Source organism: Rattus norvegicus, chromosome 17 (assembly GCF_021556685.1).
Source record: "Rattus norvegicus strain SHRSP/BbbUtx chromosome 17, alternate assembly SHRSP_T2T, whole genome shotgun sequence".
NCBI classification, from domain to species: Eukaryota; Metazoa; Chordata; class Mammalia; order Rodentia; family Muridae; genus Rattus; species Rattus norvegicus.
In genome coordinates this window covers 6,222,331-6,246,774 of record NC_141550.1, presented here as the reverse complement: position 1 = coordinate 6,246,774, position 24,444 = coordinate 6,222,331, and the positions used below count along the sequence as shown (strand labels likewise).

General features: G+C 45.8%; 2 long non-coding RNA genes across 2 annotated transcripts; one reads left to right on the top strand and one right to left on the bottom strand.

Annotated features, from left to right (window-relative positions):
• The first annotated feature begins 874 nt into the window (after positions 1 to 874).
• LOC120097836 (uncharacterized) lies at positions 875 to 10,136 on the top strand. The gene is made up of 3 exons (XR_015641040.1): positions 875 to 1,094; positions 8,374 to 8,908; positions 9,565 to 10,136. It is a non-coding gene; the product is annotated as an uncharacterized LOC120097836 (long non-coding RNA).
• A 10,264-nt stretch (positions 10,137 to 20,400) lies between these two features.
• On the bottom strand, positions 20,401 to 23,317 carry LOC134482765 (uncharacterized). The gene is made up of 2 exons (XR_015641994.1): positions 23,070 to 23,317; positions 20,401 to 20,749 (listed from the first exon to the last, which is right to left on the bottom strand). It is a non-coding gene; the product is annotated as an uncharacterized LOC134482765 (long non-coding RNA).
• Between the last annotated feature and the right edge of the window lie 1,127 nt (positions 23,318 to 24,444).

Here is a 24,444-nt window from a genome sequence, read left to right as displayed (position 1 = left end):
TTCAGTGTTGTCCTCTGGGAAGATAACAGAGAGATACACTTGCCAGCAATGGGCCTGGACACCGGAGCAGGTGGGTGGCACTGAGAACCCTCGGTATCTGTCCAAGTAAGCTCTCCTCAAACGCTGCTGATCACTCTGGTAACTAGGCTACAGCCAATTCCAGCAGAAAATGCAGGCACGACTTCACTGCACGGAGGTAAAAGGAGAAGAGATGATCTAGTCTTCTCCCACAAGGAAAGGAGACCCAGCAGGAGCTGTTCACCATGTCTAACCTCAGTCAACACCAAAGGGATTTTCAGTAAAAGCCCAGAAGAGATGTGTGAATGGAGACAGACAGAACAGAATGTGGATGGGTCTAATCAAAAATGGCAGAACGTGCCATTGGGGCCAGTGAGGTTTTGTAGGCTGTAGGACGGGGCAGGTATTGTGGGCTCCTGTTTGACTGTGTGAATCTATCCATGCCCAGAGCAGAGGTTTTTGAGCTCATTTATGGCTGGCACATTGATGAGTAACCAAGATAGGAGCTTTCACAAGTATCTGTCCCCATTGTTACAACATTCTCTTCTGCTATTGTAGGTCAACCATGTAGGCGTACTGTATAATTTTGACTATAAATGTCTCCACACATGTACCCACTGGTGCTAATAATATGCATTGTCCATCTCCAGAGTTTTTTTGGGGGGTAGGTTATGCATTCTGATAAGCCATTAGAACACCCCGCTGGAAAATTCTCGTTTTAAAAAAGAATCATTCTAGGCAACGTTAAAATTTAATTAGAAGTCTCCACCGCATTTCATTATGGGGTTATTCTGTAATTACTCAGCAGGTCCTGGTATCTGCTAAGGGAAGTGACAGTACACAGTGCTACTAAACTATTGTTACATTGTTGTAAAAGGGAACTAGAGAGTGGGGAAACAGAGCCAGGCATTGTTTTAAGAGCCTTAGGAGAAAACAGCCACAGAACATAATCTTGATGTCCTTGAGCCGGCTTGCTGGGACGCTCAGTACTGCGGATCCCACCTACCACAGGCAGAGCAGACCACGTAACAGCCCCATGCTGTCTGCATGATTTACAGAAGACTCTTCCTCAGAGAGTAGGTATGAAGTGGAGTATGTCGTTCTAAATTGCTGACTTATGTGGGGAAGGAACCATCTCCAAACTAGTCACAACTGAGGGTTCTGAGAAGCCTTCTGCATTTTAATCATGGTCTGTCCGTCCCCCCTTTAGGGCTCCGGTAATGTTAGGACCAGAGAGCATACTGGGGTTGGAAAGCGCCATTGAGTGAACCTTGGCCCTTAGAAGAACGTGGTGGTAGTGTTCACAGGAGCTCACTGAAATCCTTCTCCCTTTTCAAACTTTGTTTCAGGCAGGTCTCATGTTCTCGGGGTGAACTTGGTTCCCTGTCCTTTGCCTCACTGTGCTTATAAGCCTTTGTATATGCCTGGTGAACTGAGGGACAACTTTGATAACTTAGGTGAAAGCGGTTTAATGGAGACCTTTAGGGAATGGAGCGACGACTCAGTGGTTAAAAGTATAATTAACTGAGACCTTTAGACAATAGGTATGCTGTGTGTGTGTGTGTGTGTGTGTGTGTGTGTGTGTGTGTGTGTGTGTTGGGAGAATACCATCTATAGAACAGATTGGCTAAGTTGCTTTTGTGTTAATGGCTACAGACATCTCTGTTTTGTTCTTAGAAGAGAAAGCCATCAGCCTGGCTCCCTGAGGTGTCAGGTTACGTAGACATCTCTGCTATGTGCGGCTAACACAGTTAGCAACACTTACAGACTTGGTGCTTAAATAATAACTTTGTTTCTCTCTTTACTGGTATTACCTATTGAACATGGTAGGCAGATGCTTTACCGCTGAGATACGCCAAAATCTCAAAAATATACTTTAAGGTTTCAAAAAAACGATGTAGGGGCTGGAGATATGGCTCAGCAGTGAAGAGCCCTGGCCTTCCTTGTAGAGGACAGCTCACGGCCATCTGTAACCCCAGACTCAGGGCTCCAGTGCTCTCTTCTGGCTTCCTCACATGCTGCACAGACATACATGCAAGCAAAACACCCAAATACATACAAATGCACACATTTTAAAAAACCACATGTGTGCCTGGACGGGTTTATTTACCATATGCGCGCAGGAGCTCCCAGAAGTCAGAAGAGGGCAACTGATCCCCTTGGGACTGGAGTTACAGGTGGTATTGGGCGGCCATATGGATGCTGGGATCCAAATGCTGGTTCTCTGTAAGAGCAGTATGCAGTAGCCCTCATACTTTAAACCACACGTTATTAGTTCTGGAACCCAGAAGTCCACAGCCTGGAGCGGTGGCTGATAGTATGTGATGATAAGCAGCTCTCACAAGGTTGAGGAGGGAGGGTTTTAAGTTCGAGTCTACCCACCAGCCATGCTTAAGGAACTACCGCCATTCTATTTCTTTTTTCTTTTTTTTTTTTTTTCGGAGCTGGGGACCGAATCCAGGGCCTTGCGATCGCTAGGCAAGCGCTCTACCGCTGAGCTAAATCCCCAACCCCGCCATTCTATTTCTACACTGCTGAGAATTCTTACCACGAATGAAGGCTGGGCTGTCAAGTGAGCGTTCGTATAATTTAGTAGGATCATTCGGCTTTGTCCTTAGCATGTTGTAATGGTGAGTCACACTGATTGTTTCCCGTGTTTCGAGATAGGGTGCTACTTTAATTTATTGCTAAGTTCAGTCTTTTAATATTTTGTTGAGTGTTTTGGAAAATATCCACAAGGCAGATTGTTTGCTTTTTAAAGTATCTATTTCATTTTATGTGTGTGTGTGTGTGTGTGTGTTTGTCTGCCACACGTGTGCCGTGGAGGTCAGGGGGAGGCATTGGATCCTCTGGAACCGGAGTTGCACGCAGCTGTGAGCCCCATGCGGATGCTGCGAACAGGAGCCAGATTCTCCACAGAAGCAGTGGCTGCTCTTAACCACCGAGCCGTCTTCCTGGCCCCATGGTGGACTGTCTTCTTCCCTTGTAATTTCTTAGGCTTTAGTTCCAGATTAATCCCGGCATCAGGAAACGTGCCTCTTCTCTTTTCTACATTCTGGAAAGACTCGTGCAGAGTTTGTGTTTGTCCCCTTGATTGGTCTGGGTAGAGTCCTTCAGCGAAGGGTTCTGAGCTGCCTTTTCAGAGGACGTGAAGCCAGGAACCGCATTTCCTATGGGCTGTCTCCCTTCACTACCAGCAAAGTCGTTAACTGGTATTTTAAAAAATGCTGCATTTCACCCAAGCCTTGAGCCTTTGTGGGTGCAGGTGCTTTAGATCCCTGTTGTTCTTTGAGCCGCAGACTCTGCAGTCACATCCTTCTCCTCACACCTGGTACTGGTGTCCTTTGACCTCTCTGGTTCTTGGTCAGTCTTCCTGGAAGCATGTCAGTTTTGTTGGCCACTGTCCAGTTTTGCTAGAAACACTGATCTCTTATTAGACACGCCTCTCTTTCTCTCTCTCTCTTGCTCTCTCACTCTCTCTCTCCTTCTCTCTCTGTTTCATTGATCTCTCTCCATTACTTCCCTGTTGTCAATTTCAATGATTCCGGCTTTTAACTTTACCATTCCCTTTCTTTGCACATTGGTGTTTCAGTCGCTGTTCTATTGCTGGGTTAAGACATCATGACCAAGGCAACTTATAGAACAGTTTATTTGGAGCGTATGGCTTCAGAGGGTGAGTCCCTGACCATCATGGCAAAGACCACAGCAGCGGCAGGCAAGCATGGGGCTAGAGTGGTCTAGAGTGGTCTAGAGTGGTCTAGAGTGGGCTAGAGCTGAGACCTTATTTCTGATCCACAAAGGCAGGACAGAGAGAGACAGAGAAATGGAGAGAGAGAGAGAGAGAAAGAGAGAGAGAGAGAGAGAGAGAGAGAGAGAGAGAGAGAGAGAGAGAGACAGAGACAGAGACAGAGACAGAGACAGAGGATAGAGAGGAGAGAGAAAAAGAGAACCCATGCACAAGAGAGAAATAACTGGGAATGGTAGGGGCTTTTGAAATCTCAAAGCCTGTGACACACTTCCTCCAACAAGGCCACACCTCCTAATCCTTCCCAAACAGTTCTACCAACTGAAGACCAAACACAGGAACCTATGGAGGCCATTCTCATTCAAAGTACCCTAGTGCAGTTTACTTCTGTCTCAGGTGACATCATCTTCAATTTCTAATTTGAGACTCTTTTTCCTAGAACTTGCTCTGTAGACCACACTAGACGTGAACTCAGAGACCCTTCTGCCCCTGCCTCTTGAATGCCAGGATTAAAGGTGTGTGCCATCACTGCCCACCAGGATGACTTTTTCTTTTTAAGTTGATTGATTGATTGATTGAGACAAAGTCTCACTCACGTCATAGTCCTGGCTGGCCTGGAACACTTGCTCTGTAGAGCAGTTCCGCTTTGAGCTCACAGTTATAAATTCTTTACTTATTATCAGTGGTGTTTGAGAGAGAGAGAGAGAGAGAGAGAGAGAGAGAGAGAGAGAGAGAGACTGAGATGCATGTGCCCAGGTCAGAAGACAAGTGGATGTGAGTTTTTTTCTTCAGGCAATAAAATCTCATGTTTATATTTATTTTTAAATCTACTTGAGTCCTTCCAGATTTCTGCCTTTTCATTGGTGTGTTTAAAACATTTACACTTGATTTAAGACTTACATTTTTTGGGGCTGGGGATTTAGCTCAGTGGTAGTGCGCTTGCCTAGGAAGCGCAAGGCCCTGGGTTCGGTCCCCAGCTCTGAAAAAAAGAACCAAAAAAAAAAAAAAAAAGACTTACATTTTTTAAATGATATATCTGCATGCAGAATTGATCTTATTACCTGCTCTCTGGCTTTCCCCTCTGAATTTTAATTCTATTTCCCTTTTATTCTGTTTTCTTCTGGGTTTTTTTTTTCAAACATGTTTTATTATCGTGTTTACTTTATCCATTGTGGACTTGATTGCTTATATTTTTATTACATTCATTTATTTCATGTGTGTGTACTCATGCCGTGGTGCATGTATGGAGGTCGGAAGATAACTTGTAGTTAGTTCTTTGCTTCTACTGTGTGGATCCCAGGGATTGAACTTGGACCCTCAGGCCTGGTAGCAAGCACTCTTACCTCCTGAGCCCTCTTGCAGGCTACATTTTCTTTGATTAAACTATTATTATTATTATTATTATTATTAATTTGGCATATAAAGTAATAGGTTTTATTATGAACATACATATACACATATTCTCATTCAAAGTTATATATATAACTTTATATAATATATAAATTTTTTGGTAATAGCATTCCTTGTCCAAGGTGTGTAAGCCATAAATGTTTTGGAGCTTAGACTATTTGTACAAGATAAATTGAAATAAACACAAGTAGGCAAAATTCTTTTGTTTCAAATATACCCTGTACTTGTAGCTGAGTATACTTTTATAAAGAATTTTTAGTTTTAGTATGCTTCTGTGTTTACTGTGACCTCTCGCTCAATGTGAGATGTTAAGTTTTCCATTTGTAGGTAACATTGGGAGCTCAGAAAAGTTCTGGATTTTGGGGCACTTTGGGTTAGGGATTTGGGGATAAAGGAGTTTGGCACCGTATTTCTCCCCAGTAGTTTTGTTAGGAATTATATGACAGTTGCATAATGTCTTACATCCTACTTAGAATTGATATTTTAATCACTTAAAAAGCATGCAGTTAAAGAAGCAACTTATGGGGGGCACTGTCTATGAAGTGTTTCCTGTGTGAGCTTTGGGGTAAGCCGGGGACCCACAGAAGATAGGTGTGCTGGCTTCCCTGTGTTTCATTTTCTCCCATACCTCTCTGGTCCTCTCTGGTCCTCTCTGGTCCTCTCTGGTCCTCTCTGGTTCCCTGGGCACATTTTCTTTTTTCTTTTTTTTTTTTTTCTTTTCTGCCTGAAATCTGGGTCTCTAGCTATCACAACGAGCCACGGTGGGGCTTGGAGACAACAGAGGAGCAGCTGTGATGACATTGGAACCTTTTCCCCATTCTTCTTGAGTCTGAGGTCATTCGCCTCTCATTTTTGGAACCCGAAGTCCATGGCTTGTTACGATGTCTTTGCTCACGCTCTGTTGATCTTCGGTTGTCTGGGGGTGCCATTCGGACCTCCTGTTCTGGGTTTAGTGGGGACTGAAATCTGCATAAAATCATGGGACATTTATTGCATCCAAAGTCCTGAGTTTCCCATGGTAAAAATGAATCCGTTACTTGTCAAATATGACCACGGGTTGCAATGATCTGCTTTCTGGGTTAACTGCAGTGAAATGCAGAGCGACTTTTATTTGTGAATCTCCTTAAGACAAAAAGTTCACATAAGCAAATGCTAACATCTCGAGGAGATTCTTGGAACAACTAATGGGCGCATGGAACTGTTACTATGTGGTTTGAATTCAAATAGGCACTTAAAATATTTTCTTCCAAATCGCCTTCTCCCTTGTAAAACTAAAAATCGATTTCTTTCTTCTTTTTATCCCTCCTGGTGCCTACGAGGGTGGATGGGGAAGAGGCACAGTGCATCTGCTTTCTTCTTCTCTCCCAGTGTGGGAACGGCCTCAGCAGAGCAGGGCAGACAGGAACGAACCGCTTCTCTAACAGTGTGCTCTGCAAAGGACTCTGCAAAGGTCTGACCAGCAACTTAACAAAGACTGACATCAGTGTGACATCCTCGAGAAACTCACAGGGCCACACAGAGAAATCTCCCTACTTACAAGCATCTTTTATTTTCCATTTCTGATTTCTCCTGGGGACCAAAATGACCCTCTCAAGAGACACTGGAGGGTTGACTGACTCTCCCTCTCTCCGTCTCTCCCTCTCCCTCTCTCCCCTCTCCCTCTTCTGAGCGCTCTCGCTCTCTCTCTCTCTCTCTCTCTTTCTGAGACAGGATCTCTTAGGATTCACTGTGTAGACCGGGAAGGCCTCCAAAGGGCTGGCATTATAGATAAGCACCACCAAGTCCACCTTTCCTACATTTAAAAACTTGGGACAGGAGAATTTTCTGAAAGGGCTTCTGGAAGTGCAGTCTTTCAAACTGGGTTTGAAAATATTCTTTTAGATTTATTTATTTTCTTGTGCATGAGTGCTTCATTCCTATGTATGTATGTATGTGTGTGTATGAATGTGTATGTATGTGTATATATGTATGTATGTGGGTATGTATGTGTATATTATGTATGTGTGTATGAATGTATATGTATGTGTGTATGTATGAGTATATTATGTATGTGTGTTGAATGTGTATGTACATGTATTTATGTATGTGTATATATGCATATGTATGTATGTATGTATATCATGGGTGTGCTTGGTGCCACTGGAAGTCAGAAGAGGTCCTGGAATCCCCCTGGAACTGGAGTCACAAATGGTTGTGAGACCATCCTGTAGGTGCTGGGAACTGAACTCCCGTCTTCCACAAGAGCAGCAAATGCTCTTAACTGCAGAGCCATCTCTCCAACCCATAAGTGAATTTTTAAAACATTTTCTTGACTGCATATTGGTTTGCAGTGCCCTGTTATCTCCTTGCTTTCTGCCACATCCCATCCCCTCCCCCTCCCCTCTCCCCTCCTGTTCCTCTTCCCCCTCCTCAAGCCAGGTCTTGTGTGGCAGCCACAGTTGCCTTGTTTGTGACTGAAGTGGCCGAGTCACACCCAAGTGATGGAGCCCACTGCACTCCTCCATATCCTTCGGCTCCCACAGCCTTCCCACCCCTCTTCTGCAATGCTCTCTGGGTCTCAGAGAGAGCGATGCAGATGTCCTGCCTGGGGCTGAGCAGGCCGAATTGACTTATTCTCGGTACTTTGGCCCACAAGAGGCTTCTCTGCTCAAGGCTTAGAGCTACCCTAGTCTACAGGTTTAAGCACAAATGACGAGAAGGCAGATTAACGAACGCATCTACCTGGCATAGCATCAGTGGTGGGTTCTCCAAAGGGCCTGTGACGTCTCTAGTTTGATCAGTTCCACAGCACCAGGCATGGATTCCTTTCTATGAAGGAGGCCTTAAATCCACGCTGGAAGTGGGTGGTTCTCCCGGGGACATTTGTGTCGGCACTGGACCAGGGCTCATCTCGCTGGTGGTCACTGTTGCAGGATGCCGGGTGTGGTTGCTAATGGCTTTCCTTCCCTCGCAGCCCACAGAGCACCTTCCAGCTCTGAATGAGAACTAGCAGGGAAGACACTTCCAGCTCAGCTCGTTTGCTTTCTGTATCCTGTATCCAGAGAGTGGGGGTCAGGAGCACCAAGTTCTACTGTACAGTTCGGCTAGACAGTGACATGGGCTCTGCTACAATAGGGAGTCTCTGCAGGCTCCTGTAACTTTAATTTTTTTCAAATCCTATTTTTAATGATGGTTCTTAAACACTTTATCTTCCTTTGTAGTTCACCGCCCACCAGAGGTAGTGGGAAAGAAAGGACGGGAGCAGGGAATTGGACCTGTTTAGAAAGATTCTTTGGAGCAACTCCCGTCTGTGCTGTCTGGAAATCAGCAGTTTGGTTCACAGGTCGGCAGGCGGCGGCTCAATCAACTGGCAAACACCTCACGGATGCACCAACAGTCTAGTTTGATAGTCAGGTTAGCAACAGCAGTGACAGGACCTAGCAGAGACAGCCAGGCCTCAGCCTCTGCTCCAGTCAGCAGCAGGGACAGCAGGAGAAGCTCTCAGCTGTGCCTCTCTCAGGGAAGTGAAGATCAGGGAAGAGGAGACCCACAAGCATTGCACAGCCAGCTGTAGCAGCAAGATAAGCTCAGCCACTCCGTGGAGTCCTAATTATCTACTGCAAACATCACGTGTCCTCCACGTGCCTCACCCCAGCACGTGCATCCAATCAGCCCGAGTCCTCGGAATCGGGAACAACTGCAGCACAGCATCGGAAGGTTCTATGGAGTTCTGACAAATGCAGCTCAGCTACACATGTAAGGAGGACCAATACGTGGATGTCGTTAGCAAAGAATCCTTCACCACGTGTCCTTTCACCAGCTTGATTTGCAGAACCTCCTCTCTCCTGTGCCTGCTTCAGTGAAACGTTCCCTCACGAGTCTGCCTTAGCCTTTCACCTGTGTCCACTCTAATGAAAAGTTCCTTCACGTATTTGCCCAGCAAAACACCACCCAACCAACTTTCCAAAGAACCCTTAAGTTTCTACCTCAGGCTCCCTCACCAACAGCTCATGGGGAGGTATCCCTCACTTGGGATGAGAATTTTTTACTGAGAACCATTGACTTCTGGGAGCAGTGCTGACCACTCATTCAGAGTACTTTCTAATACTAATATCTCCTTAAAAAAAATTAAAGTTAGCTTATAATGGAGTGGGTTTCTATGATTTTTTTTTTTTAATTCTCAGATTTGGTTGAGCTTCTTTTAACCCCTTTCCCCTCCTAGTGTTTGTGTGAGAAAGCACGGAACACACAGGAATCTGTGTGTGCAGGGGCCATGCTGACCTTGGCTTTGCTCCAATGTTACTGTTTCTGCTGCAGAAACAGGCATGAAAACCGGACTTTGTATGAGATTTGGGCACGGGAGAAGGCAGCCACTGTATGGGTCTTGGAATTTACTGAAATCTTTTCGTCAGCTCTCTCTTCAGGTCTGCAAATCGCCCACGGCAAGGAACACTAGAGCTGACCTGGGTCCGTGGTCGCCTGCCCTGCTTTCTGTCCGGTTTGGTCACATAGTTGAGAGTTGCTTATAACCTTTGAGACTGGGGCTCGATCGATACAGCCTTGGCTGGCTTGGAGTTTGCTATGGACCAGGCTGCCCTCAAACTCATAGAGAGCTTCCTGCCTCTGCCTCCTGATCACTGGGATTAAAGGCAAGCACTACTGTGCCTGGCCTTACTTGAGTTTTATCCGAAGCTGCTATAATACGACTTCTAGTATTAAAGTATATACTTCTATACATTCTAGTACTAGACTATGTACAGATACATATATGTACATATTCTACGATGGAATACTACTTCCAGTATGGCCCATAAAACCTCCCCATCGAGCTGGAGAGATGGCTCAGTGGTTAAGAGCACTGACTGCTCTTCCAGAGGTCCTGAGTTCAAATCCCAGCAACCACATGGTGGCTCACAACCATCTGTAATGGGATCTGATGCCCTCCTCTGGTGTGTCTGAAGACAGCTACAGTATACTTATATAGAATAAATAAATCAAAAAAGAAAAAAAAAAAAGAAAAGAAAACCTTCCTCATCTACCTGGCTTCTTCCTGCTCAGCAAGAATGAGGTGACTCCCCGGGTAACCATGGAAACCACATGTTGCTAACCTGATGGATTGTGCCACCAGCTTGCCCATGCATCCAGTGCTGTTTTGTGAGAAAGAAATGAACTCCTGCTGGGCCTGGTACACACTTTTCTTACATTCGTGGGTCATTTGGGTCTTTCATATCCTGTAGTGGTACTTACTTGAGTATTAATAGTCCCACACTATAAGTCACCTCCTGGCTTCTTATGTTTGAAACATTTAAAATGGCGTCTTCGCTTTTATTTTACAAAGCTGATCTTTCACCCTCATTTTCAGTCTAAGAGAAATCTTCCTCGATACCAGTTTGCAAATGTATCCTCGTTCTCTACGACATGAACACGTACATGTGCGTGAAGCACAGACAGTCTTGGTCCAGGGAGCATTTCCTCCTCCATGCCCAGCCAGACTTGAAACCTGATGCCCTGTGCTTGGGTGTGGTCAGGATATTAACTGAGTTCTCTCAATGGAGTATGGGGAGAAGAGAAAAGCAGTCTCCTGGGGTTTGCTCTTTCATACTGTTTTCTGCCGGTTGGCAGGGAGGCTGGAGATCCAGCTGCTGAAGATGAAGGGACCTCAATATAGAAGTAACAGTAGCAGACATTTGTACCGTACAAGTGGTGGTGGTGGTGGTGCCGGAGGTGCAAGTCCACTGTCGGTGCAGCCATACCAGTGGAGGCCGGTGTCACTGTCGGAAAACCTTATTTTATCACCAGTTCTGATGGCAGAAACCCGGGGTTGAGGAAGATGGAGGGAAGCCATTTTAACCACCGCAGCAGCTTTCGGCCAGGACAATGGCTCTGTGAGCGTTACTAAGTTACTAAGCAGCCCTCCGCATCCAGCGGTCGCGATGGGTCCAACCAGAGTGAGCACTAATGGCCCCGGGAACAATGAGGAAATTTACTGAGGTCTACTAAAATGTTCCTCCACTTATCTTCAATTATTCAGACCCAACCCAATTTCCTTCCAAATTAAGTGCTGCGGCTTGAGTTAACTTATGTGACCGAACGTTTAAAAACAGATGCCTTCTGTACCTGCACGTGACTCGGCTGGGAGAGAATGGCGGGTTTACTCTGCATCATGGAGACCGAGCATCCCCTAGACGAGTTAGGGATGTGTGTGCTCTGTAAGGTGCAGAGCTGGGTTTGTCCCCGGTGCTAAGACTTAAGAAACCTCCAGCCTACTTTTTCCCCAACTGCCCTCCACCCATCTAAACCGCTTCTGCCTCAATCCCCTGGGCATCCGGACACAGATAAAGCAAAGGCCTGAGGTCAAAATCTGAGAGGACAGGGTAACAGTGTATTGGGTTTTCATTGACATTTACCCCAGAGCTGTCTTGCACCGCTGGGTGTCAGGGCCTTCTGGGATCTGGATAATCCATGGGACTTATTTCTCGAGGGGCTGTAGGCTCACCGCGATGGCTCCACATCCGGGAGCAGTTGGAGGAAGCACAGTGAATAGCTTGGTGCTCCCGTAAGTTCACAGCGGGCTTCTGTGACCCTTGACCTGCATGCCATCTTGCCTTCCTCTCCCTCCCTTACTCTTTTTCTTTTTTTTCTGTAACCTGGGCTCTTCTTGTCTCCTCAGTTTCCTTCGTGGCAATTATTCTCCGTCTGAGGCTCCAGCTGTGTAGCATCTTACGCATCTGGAAAAATCACGCTTAAAAGAATTGGAGCGATCCCCTTCAACAGCTGTTCAGTGGGAACAGCCTACCTTAATGAAATTATGGGTGTTTCAGGTGGCATGGTTTTTTTCTTCAGGGGATAAGAGTTGGTCTCAATCGAAGGGATGATCCACTCCTTTAGTCTTCGAAGGCTTGCACTCAGCCATTTCCCTGTTCTCGATGGAAGGCGCACACACAGCAAGTGAATAATTGCAAATCACCTGGCGCTGGAATTCGCGCTATAATTTGCTTTACTCATTAGTAAAATTAGTTTGCACTGTATTTTATTTCCCCAGCGCACACAGCAAGTAGTAGACTACTTCTAAGGCGTCTAGAGACATTTGGAACCAAGACGAAGGCAAATGAGGGCTCTTCCCAAAGTAGGGGATTCAGCACACAGGCGATCCGTACGGACTTCTACATCCCTGTGGTCCAAAGAGAAATCTGAGGGTGTGGGCATGGGGGTGCGCACTTGCAACTGTGTGCTCAGGAGCCAGGGCACAAGACTGCCATCAACTCAGCCTCAACCTGATCAGTCTACTGAGCTTCAACACACACCTTTAATCCCAGCGTTCTGGAGGCAAAGACGGGCGGATCTCAAGGAGTCTGAGGCCACACTGGTCTACAGAGCAAGTTCCAGGAGAGCCAAGGCTACATAGAGAAACTCCGTCTCAAATACAAAACAAAACTAAACTAAACTAAACCCAACCAACCAGCCAGCCAACCAACAGACAGAAAAACCAACCACACAGCATCTCTTGACCTCAAATTTAGAAATCTATTCCCTGTGTTCTTTTTTCCTCCATTTGCTTTTCAGAGACAGTGTCTTCCCACGTAGCCCAGGCTGGCCTGGAATTCACTATGTAGATCAGGCTGGCCTCAAGCTCTCTGCCCCTCCCCTGAGATTAAAAGCATAAGTCTTGGTGATTTATGAGCCTAGGGGCTCCCTGCTAGTGTTCTTAATCCTCTCTTCCTGTCCCCTCGGACTTCTTTGATGAAGACAAACTGTGGAGGAGCAGCGACCTCTTGGTAGAAAAAGAAACTGAAAACATCTGGGCATTTAAAAAGTGGATCTCACCAGGGACTAAGCCACTACCTAAAGACTATACATGGACTGACCCCGGGCTCCAACCTCATAGGTAGCAATGAATAGCCTAGTAAGAGCACCAGTGGAAGGGGAAGCCCTTGGTCCTGCCAAGACTGAACCCCCAGTGAACGTGATTGTTGGGGGGAGGACGATAATGGGGGGAAGATGGGGAGGAGAACACCCATATACCCATATAGAAGGGGAGAGGAAGGGGAATAACAATCGAAATGTAAATAAGAAATACCCAAATTAATAAAGATGAAAATAAGGGGTTGGGGATTTAGCTCAGCGGTAGAGCACTTGCCTAGCAAGCACAAGGCCCTGGGTTCGGTCCCCAGCTCCGAAAAAAAGAAAAAAGAAAAAAAAAGATGAAAATAAAAAAAGATCCTATGCAGAAGGAATAAAGGTATGTGAGAATTTAAAAAAAAAAATGGATCTCAGGGCTCAAAGCACTAAGTCGGTGTCACCGTGGTTGGGTTCCCCACCAGAGGGAAACAAGCCAAAGTGCGAACTTTCAGTTCCAGAAAAGTGTAAACACGGTTGTTTCTTCTTTCATGAGAGCCTCCTGATGCAGATCTGGCTGGTCTGCTCCTTGCTGTGTAGCCCAGGCTGGCCTTAAACTCATGAAATCCTCTGCCAAGGCCTCCCAGGTAGGAAGCTGAGAGTCAAAGGCAGGATACCTTGGTGTCCACCAAGCTGTCTCTACAGCCTGCAGACACGTTTCTTGCCTTGTGTCTCTGTTAAAGGACACCCCGGATAATCTTCCTTGCCCCTTTTCAGTCCCCTGTTTGATCTGTTGCTGTGTGTTGTACTCCTACATTCTGTACCGGAAGGTCTATGCCTACGAGTGAATTCTCTCGTTCACCAGCCTCTGTTATGCAAAACTTGTTCCTTAATTTAAAACTACCGGTTAAATAAAATTGGCTACAGCTAATTACTGGAGATTAGAGACCGGTGGGTTTTAAGTTTCCTGGTTGGGGGTGGAGGAGAGAGAGAGAAGAGATGAGGAGGAAGAGGAAGCGGAGGATAAGGAAGCTGCCTTGAGGGGAGATGGACCATGAGCACATGGCCAGGAGAAACAGCAAGTATCTGGGGTTCACTGCTGGGGAGGTATTCAGGCCGGCAGTTAGAAGAGTAGATTAGGGGTGATACCCCAGTAATTGTCAAAGCCAAGTAAAATAACCATGGTCCGAGTCTCATTTTGAGAAGGCTAGGCTGATTCCATGACAGGTTTTAAATTGGTAGTTCAGGAGACTAGGCCTAAATCTCTGTTTCCAAGAACTGGGCAAGCCCAGGCAAGCCCAGGCAAGCCCAGGCCTCAGAAGCTACCCGGCCACCTGGCCTGAAGCAAGGATGATGAGTCAGTAGCAGTTTCTAGACCTCCCCAGCAACAGTTTCCAGACTCCCTCAGCAGGTTCCCAGCCTCCACACCCTGGTAACAGGATGTCTATAGAAGACGGACCCAACAGATTCATACAGGTCACCTACCCTGGAATTCCCTAATGTGCTTTAAATCAGGCCCTGCGAGCTCACTTGGGTGTCTCTCTATTCTGGTAATGGGAGACCCCAGCACGCTGGACGTCTGCAGAATAAAACACTCTTTGCGTCTACATATGGGGTGTCATTCTTCAGTGAGTCATGGACCCTGACAGTTTATTTGTAAGCTAGTTGGGGGAAAGTTTAAATTGGTTGTACTACACAGCTGTCTCTGCACTTCAGCCCTCAGGTAGAATCTACTAACTCTGAGGTTTGGCTTTCTATACAGTGGATCTGTCTTGCTCCCCTCCTGAGTTCCTCCAATATCCTGGGCTTAGCAGGGACCCGGTAATCTGATCCTCCAGATACCAAGAATGCCCTGTTGTTGGACCCCATGACCTTTGGCACATCTCAGTGTTTGTCCTCACAGGGAAACCCCTCAGCACAAAAGTCTTTGTTTTACCTTATTGCTTCCTGTCTGCCCTTACTCTGCTGTCTTTAACTTAGTCACAGCAAAGGTCAATGATTAGCAGCCAGGAGCAATGCTTCCTAGAGTCAAGTTTCTTTTTCTTTTAAACCTTTATGGTGTGTGTGTGTGTGTGTGTGTGTGTGTGTGTGTGTGTGTGTGTGTGAGAGAGAGAGAGAGAGAGAGAGATATTGAGAGAGAGAGAGAGAGAGATTGAGAGAGAGAGAGAGAGAGAGAGAGAGAGAGAGAGCATGTTGGGTGTCTTCCTTAGCAATTTTCCACTGCATTTATTTACTTGTTTTTAGACAGAGTCTTTTACTGAGTCCAGAGTTCTCCACTTGGCTAGACAAGCTGGCCCCAAGCCGGAAGGATCTGCCTCTTTCTGCACAACACCCCACTGATGTCACAGAACTCTGCTGCATCTGGCCTTTATGTGGCACTGGGGATCTGGACTCTGGTCCCTGTGCTCAGCAGACACTTTCCCAACTGAGCCATCTCTCTAGTCCCTTCTTTTAAAGGTTAAATCACAGTATAAATAGTATGGGGTGAGGTGATGTCTTGATTATGCATACATTGAGCAATGCTTAAATCAGGATACACATATCTGTCTCCTTTTTTTAAAAAATTTTTTCAATTTTATAGTAAATCATATAATATACGTGCCTGGCTTTTGTTTTCTTTTTTTTTTTTTAAGATTTATTTATTTATTTGTATATAAGTACACTGTAGCTGTCTTCAGACATACCAGAAGAGGGCATCAGACCTCATTACAGATGGTTGTGAGCCACCATGTGGTTGCTGGGAATTGAACTCAGGACCTCTGAAAGAGCAGTCAGTGCTCTTAACCACTGAGCATCTCTCCAGCCCCATATCTGTCTCCTTAAATATTTAGCACATTATCAGCATCTGCGACCACCCTCCTGTACCACACAGTGCTGTGAAGCTCTTTTCCCTCTTTTTAAGTGTATTATGAGTACACTGTCGCTGTCTTCAGATACACCAGAAGAGGGCATCAGATCCCATTACAGGTGGTTGTGAACCACCATGTGGCTGTTGGGAATTGAACTCAGGACCTCTGGAAGTTGCAGTCAGTGCTCATAACCACTGAGCCATCTCCCCAGCCCATCTGCAGATCTCTCTTAGCCCCTGTATGTCAGCTTCCCCACAGCCTTTAAGAGTCAGCATCCTCCTCTCAGCTGCCGGGAGAGCCATCTTTTCAGGTTCTCTGTGTGAATGAGGTCACTCAGCAGTTACCTTTCTGTATCTGACTTGGATTCCACCCAGGTTCTTACAAATGACAGGGACTTGCTTTTTTATTATTGAACTGATTCCCAGCGCATGTGAAGTTGCCCCTCAGATACCGGCACTAGCGCGGGATAAAAGATATAGTTTTATTTAATAATTACCGCAACACACGTTTTCTTTATTGGTGAAGTTTTTGATGGTTATATACCATTTGAGTAAAAAAAAATGGTTTTTGGAGTCAAGGTCTCACTGTATATCCCCGGCTGGTCTGGAACTTGCAATATAGACCAGGCTGGCCTGGGACTCACAGAGATCTGCCTGCCCCTGCCTCCTGGATGCTGAGACTAAAATGGGAAGAGAAATGCACAGGCAGTAATATGAATCTTCCTAACCATGGGTTCCCTGCCTTGTAAAAAAATAATGCCTTGTAAAAAAAAAACAATGCAGCGCAAAAGCTAGATTATGCCAGTTCAAACCGCTGCTCTGTCAAGAAAAGGCTTAACGCTTGGATTTATTTATTTATTTATTTATTTATTTATTTATTTATTTATTTATTTATTTATTTATTTATCTTTTCGGAGCTGAGGACCGAACCCAGGGCCTTGCGCTTGCTAGGCAAGCGCTCTACCACTGAGCTATAATCCCCAACCCCGGTTTTATTTATTTATCTTAAAATTATTTTTCAGCCAGAGACTGCGGTGCTTATTTGCTTTAAAGGATACATTTGTTAAAATATTAAGAATGCAGCTGGCCGGGTTTATCCTGGCCAGCTGTGATCCCTGAGAGGCAGGGCGGGGCCAGCGGGATGCCGCAGGAATGAAGGTGTTTGCTGCCAAGTCCAGAGGTGAGCGTTAGACCCATCCCCAGACTCACAAGCCAGAAAGGAGAGGACCAGCGTCTGCCTGCTGACCTCTGACTTCCACCACGTGGACCCGAGCGCGCTAGCACGTGCACGTAATATAAATAATAATAACACGTAATATAAATAATAATAACACGGAAGCGCGGTTGGTATTTCTCTCGCCCGCCCTCGAGCGTCTTGGTTTTACCTGGCTATTAAACAGGTGCCAGGAAAATCTCGAACGAATCAATCCTTAGCTGCGGCCATGTAAGCCAACAACAAATGAAAGGAGGCGGCATGGTCAGTGTTCAGAATCCCATCCCATTACAGATGGTTGTGAGCCACCATGTGGTTGCTGGGATTTGAACTCGGGACCTCTGGAAGAGCAGTCAGCGCTCTTACCCCCTGAGCCATCCCTCCAGCTCCAGAACTCCAAATTCTCCCCCCCACCCAGTTGGGGACCGAACCCAGGGCCTTGCGCTTGCTAGGCAAGTGCTCTTCCACTGAGCTAAATCCCCAACCCCTGGAACTCCAAATTCCTAATCTGTACAACACTTCTAATTCATTTCTGCCTACAGGTCATCCACGGGAGTGGGGGGTGGGGTGTGGGTTTGACAACTGTGCAGTCTGTTCTGGATCTGAGACCGAGGGTTGCACTATCTCACTTAGCATTGATCACAGTCCTTTGCAGTAGATTTTTTTGTTCACAAGTGAGTCAACCGAGACTCAGAGAAGTGAAATTAATTGCTCACAAGCACACGGAGAATCAGACATAGAGGTGGGTGCCACCCTTAAGCCTACCCAAGGACAGACACTGGGCTATTCTTTGCCCGATCACTTAGTCCAGAGGAGGTGCAGTTTTCATTTACCCGGTCGAATGGGAGCACAGCTTTTATTGGAAGCCGTGTTTGAACATGGCTCCTTCTTTGCTTTAGCGCCAGCATGTGAGGCAAACAGCTCATTTCCACCGTACCACAGACTTCCATTTCCAAACCCATCATACACCCGTTTCCCACTATGTCTGTCACCCATTGGTGTACAGTGCGTGGGTAACCTCGGGTCCTCGGCAGCAGTTTACAGTTCTGTGATACGCTGCTTTAAAATGCAGGCTGTTTGACCCCCCCCCCCCCCCCAGTAGCAAGAATTAAAACTTGGAGACTGAGGAAAATGCCTTTATAGATTTTTTTTAAGTTATATCCTAGAAATAAAAGTGCAGTGGTAAAAGATATATTAATGCGTTTGTATAGCTTCATAGCTCTGTAGGAAAATCTGTGATCAGTCGTTTAAATGTTGAGGATGTATACTGGAAAATATCTGACTTTTAACAAGGACTTTCAGGGAAATAGGACTCGGGGGGTTCTTATATAATATGAGAAAATGTGTATGCCTGACCCCAACACAAACATCGCTGTTCAAGGGAAAACTACTGAAACATAGGTTTTATTTTGTTACCCTTATTATCGCCTTTGCGCTTACGAACGGCTCACCTCTGGAGTTTCCCCTTTAGTGTTTTCAGACAGCCGTTGACACCTGGTAGCGGAAACTGGGGAAAGCAAATGTGTAACGGAAGGCGTAGACGTGCCGCGCGCCGCACCTGGGCTCTACTCCGGCCTCATTGCGTTAAAGCCTTAGAGTGTGAGGCAAGCTTATACATGAGCTAGAAAGAGAAATATGAATTTTGGAATAAGACCTTAACTTTTTGTTGGCTCTCTTTAATTGCATGGCCACGGGGTCATTGTTTAGAGGGCCGTAGTAAAATCTAAACCATCGATAGTATGTGTCAGTTATTCATTTTCAAAAGTGCCAGTGAGGGACTAGAAAGACGGCTCAATTGGTGAGACTCCTTGTGGTTGATGCCTGACCCCTTGAGTGCTAGCCCCCAGAATACATGGCGTAAGGAGAGAACCAACTCCCAAAATCTGTTCTCTCATCTCCATGGGTGTGCCCTGGCACACATGCCCACCTTCGCACACGTCCTGCACACAGACACATTGTAATGATACTAAGTCAAATACAAATAAAACTTAAGAGAATATCGGTAGTGCCGGAGGCTGACGTTTCCTGAGCACACGCTGCCTGTCACGTAGATAGCGTGTAGACCTCTTATAACTCAAGGAAGCCTCTTAGAACATTTGCAGAGGAGGGCCATCCTCACCTTCAGTTTCCCAAGAGGAGGCTGGAGCTCAGAGAGTAAGCTGAGCCAGGGTTTGGGGTCAGGGAGCACCAAAGGGGTTGTGTTTATCACACGGTGTGTGACTCTCATAGTAGGCCACGACTGCTAATTTTCCTTGGACCATGAGACTAAGAAAACAGCAAGTGGCTGGACAGACGGTCCCTGTGTTGAGAACACTGTGGTCTTGCAGACTGCCAGAGTTCGGCCCCCAGCACCCATACAGGGAGACTCACGAACACCTAGCACTCTAATTACAGTGCTATGACGACTTCTCCCGGCCTCCACCAGTATTTGCAAACACAAGGTACACAAACATGCATTTGGACCCTTACGCATAAAATAATACGTATTGAGATAGAAAAATAGCAAGAAAAACTAATAGCACTGGTTGGGAATCGATAACAATGTTTTCTTTCTCAGAGTAAGGAGCCATGCAGTGCTAAATTTCTTTCTTTTTTTTTTAAGATTTATTTATTTGTTTTATGTTTATGAGTATATTATAGCTGTCTTCAGATGCACCAGAAGAGGGCATCGGGTCCCAATACAGATGGTTGTGAGCCACCATGTGGTTGCTGGGAATTGAGCTCAGAACCTCTGGAAGAGCAGTCAGTACTCTTAACCTCTGATCCATGTCTCCAGCCTGCTAAATTTCTTCTTGAGATAGGTTACTCTGTCTGGTAGCAGAGACAAGTGTTTGATGAAGACACCAGCCATCTGTCTGGGCTAGCCTGGTTAGCCTGGGATAGCCTGTGGTACACTCTGGACAGTTACTCCATCCTACAGGGTGAACAGTTGGAATCGACGGTGTGGCAACTTCTTAGAAATTAGCATATGCTAATTGTTGAAAACAATGGGCTTCACCTGGCTTTTTTTTTTTTAAAGATTTATTTACTTTATTTATATGAGTACACTGTAGCTATTTTTAGATGCACCAGAAGAGGGCATCAGATCCCATTACAGATGGTTTGAGCCACCATGTGGTTGCTGGGAATTGAACTCAGGGCCTCTGGAAGAGCAGTCAGTGCTCTTAACCACTGAGCCATCTCTCCAACCCCCTGGCTATTTTTATATGTCTATTTACTGTACTTGTTGATGCTGCTCACCCTGGGACTCTCTGACTTATGTCCCCTCTCTCTTCCCAACCCCTCCTCTCTTTCCCAAAACCTCTCCTTTCTATGTGTTTATTTCTATATGTGAAAGAATAGGTCTGCTTCTCTTTCCAAGTCTGGTTTATTTTGCTCTAACTTTCTGGCCACCAGTTCAGTCCATTCTGCTGAAAACGACAACGTTTTGTTCTCCGTGCTGGATAAACGTTCACTGTGCATACACGCGTTGCTGTCTCTGTAAAACAATCATCGATAGACACCTCTGGGGGCTGATTCTCTATGTCCGATGCTGTGATGGATGCTGTAAGGGCCATGGGTGCACAGCAGAGGCTGAAGCTCGCCTGCTGACAGCTGAAGGACCCATTTCTTCTGCGACATAGGAAGTGTCAAGCCTTGCACAATCAAAACCACCTTTAATCAAACTCAATCGGGATTCAAATTGGAGAGCTGCACTTTCCTGGGAAAAGAATCATATGATTTAGACATAAATCTCATTCAAAAGTTATTTCCTAAGAATCACGAAGGTTAAATGTCCCTGTTTATTTCTCTCCAGGACTCTCAGCTTCAAGGTGCTTAGCAGGTCACGTGGGTAATAAATCCAGGACAATGGATGCTCAGCTTCAGAGGCTGCAGTCTTGGCCACTGGGCAGCTCCCTCCCAAAATGGAACGAGGGAAGGTAAGAAGTGGGAACCGCTGTGACGGTGGTGACAGAAGGAGTAAAATGAACTGTCAAAGGAAAACGTCATAACAGTTGAGTTTTAAGCTAATAGTTGGGGCTGGAGAGATGGCTCAAGAGTTAAGAACTCTGACTGTGGGTTGGGGATTTGGCTCAGTGGTAGAGCTCTTGCCTAGTAAGTGCGAGGCCCTGGGTTTGGTCCTCAGCTCCGAAAAAAGAAAAAAAAGAAAAAAAAAAAAAAGAAAAGAAAAACAAAAAAACCAAAAAACTCTGACTGCTCTTCCAGAGGTCCTGAGTTCAAATCCCAGCAACCACATGGTGGCTCACAACCATCTGTAGTGGGATCTGATGCCCTCTTCTGGTGTGTCTGAGGACAGCTAGAGTGTACTTATATAGAATAAGTAAATTTAAAAAAAAATAAGCTAATAGTCTGCATGAACTCTGGCTTCTGTGGGTACTGCATGTGGGGCACATTCATATGGTCAGGTGAATGCAAGTGTGTGTGCAAGTGCACACGTGCGCGCACACACACACAAAGTATTTAAGAAGAAATTAAATGACAGAGGGATTAGAGCAGGGCATTCCAGTCTCATGGCTCTTGGTCTTTTCAGGAAAATCGGCCTGATCTCAACTGTCCTGGTTTCACAGGGGGTCACCATGGTTTAGGTTTGGTGATGTGGAACTTCATTTAGCATCAATGACTCTATTCTGATTTTCAGTCTGGTCTGAAACCAGTTTAATAGCGTAGTCCAAAACAGTGACCGTCTGGAACCAGGACTTAGCAAAACAAATGAAATCATCTTCAAGGAAATGGACAGAGTGACAGATAAAGGCTGTGGTCACACTCTGGGGGTTCTGTTGGGGACCAGAGATCTGGGGAAGAGACAACAGAATGGTGGGGACAGATTTTCATGCTATTTTACACTTCACGAGAATTTTCCTCCCTCCAACTCTTTAGATTTTTAATAAAGAACAATCAAAAAACTACGAAGACTAGAGCTGCTTTTTAAGAATATTTATTTTAATATTTATTTATTTAATGTATGTCAATACACCGTCACTGTCTTCAGACACACCGGAAGAGGGCATCGGATCCCATTACAGATGGTTGTGAGCCACCATGTGGTTGCTGGGAATTGAACTCAGGACCTCTGGAAGAGCAGTCGGTGCTCTTAACCACTGAGCCATCTCTCTAGCCCTAGAAGTGCTTTTTGAAAATGATCTCTTGTTGATGTTTGCTTGTGTTGGCTTGGTCTTAACCAACTATGTTCCCTGAGAATCTGACCCAGCTCCCCTGTTGCTAAGTTGTGTCAGCAGAGCCTCTCTGACTTTTAGGAAAGGCAGCATCTAGTCAGTTTTCTTTAGATTTTTGAGAGCAGATTTTTTTTTCTGAGAAAGAGAAAAATCTTTCATGCATTAATTAGTTCAGATGTGGGAGACAAGAGATGGGAAAGGGTAAGGAGACTGAACTGGACAATGAAATTTGTATCAGTGTGTGTGTGTGTGTGTGTGTGTGTGTGTTTGTGTGTGTGTGTGTGTGCGTGTGTTTGTGCGTGTGTGTGTATCTCTGTGTACATGTATGTAATTCAACCCAAAGCCTCATACATATTAGGTAAGTGCTCTGCCACTGAGCTATTTTTCCAGCTCGACATTGTTTTACAAATTGAAGTAAAGTATGTATATCACAGAACGCGGCATCATCCTGCCTGCGCGTCTCAGTTTGAGGCTGGTCCGCCCTCATCACTATGCAGAGGAGCCGGACTTCTAAGTGGCATTGGACAAAGGTGGTTACTCAAGAGGGTGAGCCGCTGTGGCCACTCCTGCATCTACAGAGTGGCATCCGCGAGGAGCCTGCCGTGAGATTCCTGGGGATCTTACACTTAGCAGAAATATTCCGAGACCTTTAGAGTTAAAGGTAAAAGCAAGCTCATGAGGCGGAAAGAAACTTCCTTTGAACGTTTATCAGATAATTCTGGGATATTAAAAATACAACGTGTGAATTTAAAAAGAAACCCTCTTTAATTTGGTAATCTTAGATAGACAGAGAAGTTGCAGAGGTGGCGTGGAGTTTCTTAGTAATTTCTATTGTTACCAACATACGTTTGTCAGAGGAAGAAGCCAAGCGATGACATCGATGACATCGTTCCTAGTCCGTTCATTTCCCAAGCCTCTTGCTGATTCCGACCGTGACTCACAGGCATCGGTTCACTCTAGCTCAGCCAACTGGCTTTCTGAAGGGCACCCTGAGGGCTCTCTGCCTACCCAGGGCCCCACAAACACCTTCTGCAGACTGCGAGCTCCAGCGTAGCGCCCTCCTTAGGAGCGTTCTCATGTGCTCAGAGCTCTCTCCCTCAGCTCGCACCACCCCATCCGGAAGCACCGCATCAATGGATGCGGTTTTTACAGCCTGACTCTGGGGTGGACACACGATCCCCGAGACACCGCTGTGAGTCTCAGTGGAGTGGGGTAAAAGTAGCAGGGGCTGAAGAGATGGAGCGATTCCTCCACTTCCAGTTCTTTGTCTTCTTCACATTTTAATTTTTTTGCTGTGCGAAGAGTTGTGAAAACCCACCCGAACTAAGCAAACGAGTAACCAAGCAACCAACCAACCAATCAAAAACAAACCAACCAACCAAGAACACAAGCAAAAGAAATCCACTGCTTATGGGGAGGTGATAAAATAATTATTCTTGTTAAAATGCACAAATTTATTTTTCTTTCCGTCAAGGTGGTGCTGGTGGCTGCTTTTTTTTTTTTTTTTTAATACAGAGTTCTACTGTCCCCTCATTTGTCCCTTTGTCCCTGCAGGCTAGTCAGTGTCATCCCTGAGAACTTACCTTCACAGCCTTCTCAGGAGCTGTAATGTAACTTTGGGTTGTGCTGTGCACGCCAGACGTGAGCTTTTGTGAGTGGAGACAGTGGCCAGGGTGTTGGTCCCAGAGGCCAGAACTTGTTTTCCTGACCTGTCCCTGATGTCAACCAGCTTGGTGGTCATTTGTTGCCTGCTAAGAAGCTGGAAGGAGTCACGCACAGAGGGAAGACTCCTGGGCTGTGTAGTGTGCCCGTCCTTCTGGTAAATTCATTAGCCAGTGTAAGGTAGGAGCAACATTTTCTCTCCAGTGGTTTCTCGTCCCCAGAAAGTTATTATTTCTCCAGGTACACTCAGTGACTCACAGATTGTCAGCACCTTTCAAACATTACCTCCTCTGTCCACACCGACACATCCCATGATGGCCTCTACTTAGAGTTTGGATTTTTGATGCATGTGTACCAAATGCCACCTAGTTCGTTGCCAGCTCTCACACACAGCTCACCGTAGAGTCGTGATAAATGGAAAGACATCTTATTTTCAAAAATAGGCATCCGTCTACGTGAAAGTGAATTATTGTTTGTTTTTTTAAGGCTCATTGACATTTTAGTATTGTTCTTTTCCATCAGAAGTGTAACCGCATACATTTATGGGGCACAATGAAAT